This window comes from Podarcis cretensis, assembly GCF_951804945.1.
Source record: "Podarcis cretensis genome assembly, chromosome: 1".
In the NCBI taxonomy this organism is placed as follows: domain Eukaryota; kingdom Metazoa; phylum Chordata; class Lepidosauria; order Squamata; family Lacertidae; genus Podarcis; species Podarcis cretensis.
In genome coordinates this window covers 88,670,243-88,676,786 of record NC_137170.1, presented here as the reverse complement: position 1 = coordinate 88,676,786, position 6,544 = coordinate 88,670,243, and positions in this window count along the sequence as shown.

The following is a 6,544-nucleotide window of genomic DNA, read 5'->3' as shown; positions in this document are numbered from 1 at the left end:
AGGCTCAGTCCTGAGGTACGCTGCTTCCCAAAGGGTGTTAGGAGTGCTGCTGGGAGTAGGAACTGAAACCGCTAGCATTTCCACACCCAGCGCAGAGCTGGCGCCTCTGCAAAGTGGGAAGTGGTGGAAAACCTCCAGAATGTGACATTTTGGATCAAATGTATCCTTAAAAAAGAAAAAAGAAGAAGGCAGGAGTTAAACTTTATAACAGACTTCTCTGAATTTAAAATTTTGTCTTTAGAGACGAAAGCTCAGCCAATAAATAATTGAATCAATTGATAGAAAATTTATGAAAAGTGAGACCAAATAAAGTTGTTTTTTTCCAATTATTGAAAACAAAGAGTTTAAAAGGTGCATCCAAATATGTAGACTTCTGCGTGGAGGGACAGCTAATGGCTGTGGAAGAAGATGCACTGGCCTGATTCAGATGTAACTGAAAACTATGGTCAAAAGTGGGAAGCTACTGTTTATTGCAGGGACGCGGGTGGCGCTGTGGGTAAAACCTCAGCGCCTAGGACTTGCCGATCGCATGGCGGCGGGGTGCGCTCCCGTTGTTCAGTCCCAGCGCCTGCCAACCTAGCAGTTCGAAAGCACTCCCGGGTGCAAGTAGATAAATAGGGACCGCTTACCAGCGGGAAGGTAAACGGCGTTCCGTGTGCTGCGCTGGCTCGCCAGATGCAGCTTGTCACGTTGGCCACATGACCCAGAAGTGTCTGCGGACAGCGCTGGCTCCCGGCCTATAGAGTGAGATGAGCGCACAACCCTAGAGTCTGTCAAAACTGGCCCGTATGGGCAGGGGTCCCTTTACCTTTACCTTTTTTACTGTTTATTGCAGCTAGAAACTTATCACCTCCTCTCCTCCCGCAGCAGGGGGAGGAGGTGAAAAAGGTAGGTTTAACTGTACGAACCGATGGCTCATGCCTGCTCATTGTTATATTTGAATCAAACCTTGAATAAGGTATCAAACAAACGTTAATTCAGATAAATCTGCAAGTGGTCTAAAAAAAATCAAGAAGTAGATATCGTTCCAGAAGAATGGAAGGAGATGGAAAACGTGGCATCAGTTCTGTTTCTAGTATATCTGTCAACATTAAGAGCCAGTCATTCTCACTCAGGCAGGTCCTTTTTTCCAGTTACATCTGTAGGGAGCCAGCCTTTACATTTGAAATATGTAAGTAGCAAGATCCCCATCAAACACAATTTTGTTGTTTTGTCTAAATAAATATTAGAAGTTACAGCATTTAAACATGCACCAAAACCTTAAAACATTTAAAATTGAAATTGTCCTCAACTATTCTCTCACAACACCCCATCTGAAAGTTCAACATTTTACAGAGCACCAGTTATGTTCTCTTCATGTAGGTAGATCTGGCAAATTTTTTTTTGTACTCACTTAGGAGAAGGGCGATGTTTACATGGGCCGTTTTTGTCTTGGGAAAGTGAACACAGGAAATGTGGGGTTTTTAAAAAAGAAATGTTGTGCCTATTATCAAACTATGAAAGTACAGCTTATTCTTAACACAGTTCTTTCAGCACAGTATCTCATCCCCCCGGTAATTGTTCCATAAAGGGGTGTTTGTTTGTTTGTTTGTTTGTTTGTTTGTTTGTTTGTTTCTGTGAAACTGAAAATGTTTTCTGTACAAAAATATTATGTCTGCATAGAAAAAGCAGTGTACAGAGACAGTCCTCAGCCACCCATAGATAAATGATGATACTACTAATGGTGGTATTTGATTCCATAAGCACAGTAACCCATAGCTAACAGGGATTCTTACAGTGCATTTTAGTGTAATAAACACAAGAGTTGTAACCCATTTCTCACGTTTTCCTTTGGTTTTGCATTTTTGAAGCAGGGATGCCATTTCAGCACTGGCCACCATGCTGTTTAAAAAACAAAACAGGAAAATTAAAAACTTTCCTGAAAGGATTGCTGAGTCCCTCTGATCCCCTAGGTGTTGGGCAACTCCTCTCTGCTCCTCAAAATTACAGGACAGATACCCATTTCATTTTGCTCCAGTGTCAGGGCTCTGACTGAGTCACCCTGGATGAGAGTTATGAGGCAGGGGGTTTTGTTTTTTTTTTTGCCTTTCCCCCCTTTTCCCCCAGGCCTTGACATCTGTACTCCAGGGGGCAAACCAGCTGCTTTTGAACTTACTAGCCTCCTTCCTTCCTCTCTCTTGCCTACTGAGAAACCAGAACCTTTCCAGCTTCAAAAGAAAGCAGCATATTAGTAAGCATCGCGGCCTTCATACAGTCAGTCCCTCAAGCTTGATAATCATTCAACATTTTGAATGATTCAACTCAGTGGTCACTATGGTCCCAGATGGGCAACAATTCTGTGAGAAGGACCTGCACATGACCTCGTTGTGCTGGGCCTTTAAACATTACACCAATGTTGTGGGATGAAACTATGGAAATATACCCCCCCACACCATTGTTGTAACCTCTTTTAGTGGGCATGGGGAACCATTGGTCCTCCAGATGTTGCTGGACCACAACTCCCATTGTCCCTGGCAATTGGCCATGCTTGCTGGGGCTGATGGGAGCTGTCGTTCAGTGACATCTGGAGGGCCACAGGTTCCCCACAGCTGCTGTGAAGGGCACAATAATTAACCAAGAAAGATCCCTTTGAAGAATAAAGGAGAACAGTTGGGAGATATGAGAAGAAGAACCAATGTTCACAGCAAAACGAAACATAGCTCTCTTGCTCACCTATATTTGTACTCCTAGGCCAGGAATGGTCCAGGAGCTAAATCCAACCTGCTGAGGAGTACTTAGCTGCTTGCCTTCATCAAAACCAGTCAATAGTAAGGTGGTGGGTACAAGGACCAGTGGCAAGGGCATGCTTGCCATCTGTTTTCCACAGTGAGCTTGGAGTGTAGCTTGTCCCTTTAAACAGGAGGTGGACAGGTTCTGAGAACTGGGGATGTGACTGAGATGATGACTCAGCATCATGTGGGGCCAGTGTTCAACGTCCTTCACAAATAAGCTCAATGTGATAAAGACAATTTGCAACCATTTATGTTTCTTCAAAGGAGGAAACAGGGCTCTCTGGAATCAAAGATAACGCTCTTGTACAGATGGAATGGATGCTTGTGGTTTAAGAAAATTAACACCCCCAAACCTCAATTATAGTTACTCAACAAAAAGGAATTCATTTCAATAGAGGTTACTGCCATGTGATCTTTAGGTTTGCATCAGTGAAGGCCTTGTGTAATATGAGAACAAAGAAAAGGGGTCAGTGACTGCCTAGGGCCTGTCAAACCCTATCAAATGTTTGCGTTTATATGAGCTATAAAAGTATATGTGCATTTACATACAGCCATATGCTGAAAGCTTAGCGTAGCTGTACATAGTTGGTAGCCTGCCTGCAGCCAAAGAACTGTCTAAATAGTGAATTTAAAAAAATCATAAGAATACTTTAAAAATTATATTTATTATTTATACCCACTTTTCTGTAGCATGCATCGAAAGTAGCTTGCAAAAATTGAAGCAATCAGTAATACAAGACAATCTTTTGCACAATAAAAATGCAGCACTGAAGTCATTATATGAACAGCAAGCAGCTGTTACCATAACCCACTATCATCACACCCATCAGTGTACATGGTGCTTTACAGAGAACCAAAAAAAGGCTGGTCTCTTCCCCATGGAACTTGACATTCACTTTATGTCATGGTCCTCACTGCCCCTCTGTTAGGAATTCATTGTCTTCAGAAGAGTCTTCCTGGATCTTGTACAGCATCCTGCTTCCCAGAGGGCCAACCAGATGCCCCTCAGAAGCTCACGGAGAGGACACGAGGGGGTGGGTCCAGTGGTGTTCCTCAGCGACTGGTATTTTGAGGCATGCTGCCTCTGATACTAGAGGTAGTATACAGCCATAATTACTAATAGTCATGGTTAAAGGTAAAGGTAAAGGTACCCCTGCCCGTACGGGCCAGTCTTGACAGACTCTAGGGTTGTGCGCCCATCTCACTCAAGAGGCCGGGGGCCAGCGCTGTCCGGAGACACTTCCAGGTCACGTGGCCAGCGTGACATCGCTGCTCTGGCGAGCCAGAGCCGCACACGGAAACGCCGTTTACCTTCCCGCCAATAAGCGGTCCCTATTTATCTACTTGCACCCGGGGGTGCTTTCGAACTGCTAGGTTGGCAGGCGCTGGGACCGAGCAACGGGAGCGCACCCCGCCGCGGGGATTCGAACCGCCGACCTTTCGATCGGCAAGCCCTAGGCGCCGAGGCTTTTACCCACAGCGCCACCCACGTCCCACATAGTCATGGTTAGCCTTCCACAAATTTGTCTGATCTCTTTTTGAAGCCATATAAATTTATAGCCAATGTCACACTGAGTAGAAGTGAAATCTGCATTGTTTAACTGCACTGTATGAAGAAGTACTCAGTTTCGTCTGTTCTGAATCTCCCATCATTCAACTTTATTGGATAACTTTTCATTCTAGCTTTATGAGCGAAGGAGAAAAACTACTCTTCATCCACCTTCTCACCATGCATCATTTTTATAAACCTCTACAGTGTCCACCCCTTGCTCAACTTTTTCTGAACTAAGAATCCCAAAACTTTATAGCCTCCCCAGAGTTACACCTGCTTCTTAATCAGCCTTTTCTGAACCTTTTTGAGCTTTTTCACCATCGGCAGAAGTCTCCTATGCCTAAAAGTATAGGACTCCTTTTTGTCATACATCCAGAATTTCCCAGACATATCCAGAATACTGCAGTCAGCAGCAGTGTCTGGGCGGAAATCAGCAAAATGTCCCGGAAAATCCAGACATATGGCAGTATGGCAGCTCATGTTGGCAGTGCCATTTTTGTCAATTTCCCATAAAAATACCTGGGATCACGAAGTGAGTGTTCTGGTTTTCGAATGATTTTTTGGGAGCCAAATATCCGTTGGGGCTTCTGCAGCTTCTGACTGGCTGCAGGAGCTTCCTGCAGCCAATCAGAAGCCGCACTGTAGTTTTCAAATGTTTTGGAAGTCAAATGAACTTCTGGAACGGATACTGTTTAACTTCCAAGGTACAAACGACTATAGCTCAAAAACTGCAATTTTTATTGCAATTTTAAAGCTCAACAACTTTTCTGTCCAGATTTTCACTGCTTGAAATATGGCACCCCTATTTTAGGACCTAGAGTTGGTAATAATGTATTTTGGCTTTCTGCCCCATAGTCCACAGCCTTCAAAAGATCCCTTGCTAATCCACTTTTTCCCAGCCTATTGCACACAGCCTTCCAGTCCCACTGTCGCTGGGACCTATGCGACCTTTGGGGCACATCTCACATTCTCCACTCAATCTTTTTTCCCTCCAGCTCCACAACCCACCATTTTCCTAGCCCAGTGTCTATTCCATCCTCCCTTCTTTAACCACCCTGTCTGTCTGTCAATCATTTCTAGCATTTTAAAGTTGTGCCTGGGCCCTTTAACACCTGTGAGACAAGCAGAAATTCAATAGGTAAATGTTTCCCCACTTATATCTGCATACAGGGATATCTCTCTCTCTCTCTCTCTCTCTCTCTCTCTCTCTCTCTCTCTCTCTCCACAAACAGGAAAAACACAAGTACAGAGATAATAATTTAATTATGGGGGCTGCTTGCTTTCAATTTGGCCTAGTGCCTTAATGGAGAGTAGTGACATGGCAGGGAAAGTTTGCTTTCAAACAAAGAAGCGACTGTTACTATTGAAGTGAGCACACGTGAGTGCCAGGAATATGAGGTTTGTTCATGGATGACTAATGCAGTTGTGTGTCTCAAAGTGTGGTGAAATCTGGATAATTCCTCTACCACACAAACACCATAAAATCCCTCAGTTCTTCAGCTTGGAAATCACATGACTTATTCTACCTACAAATGTTATCAGCCGGCCAGGGAGGAAAGTACCTCCTTGGTGAACTTTCTGTCTTTTCTGTGAACAGCTTTATGGGCAAAAAATAAATCAGGTAAAACTTTTCATTGTGCAGAGGTAAATGCCAACAGCTCCAAACGTCCACTAATCAAGCTGCTTGGAAAGTTACAGGAGCAGGATCCAGGAATCGTAGAATTGTAGAATTGGAAAAACTGACAAACTGGAACGTGTCCAGAGGAGGGCAACCAAAATGGTCAAAGGCCTGGAAACGATGCCTTATGAGGAACGGCTAAGGGAGCTGGGCATGTTTAGCCTGGAGAAGAGGAGGTTAAGGGGTGATATGATAGCCATGTTCAAATATATAAATATATAAAAGGATGTCACATAGAGGAGGGAGAAAGGTTGTTTTCTGCTGCTCCAGAGAAGCGGACACGGAGCAATGGTTCCAAACTACAAGAAAGAAGATTCCACCTAAACATTAGGAAGAACTTCCTGACAGTAAGAGCTGTTCTGTAGCACCCTGCTTGTGGTTAACGCTTAGCTGGAATGAAATATTCAACGCAGCAATAGAGAAATTAAAATAATAATTTATTTGTCAGACAAATAAATGAGAGGCACAGTGGTATATGGTTACCAAGCTCTGGCCTGGCCTCCTGCCATTCTGGCCAGCACTTATATTTCCTTAATCCAGCCC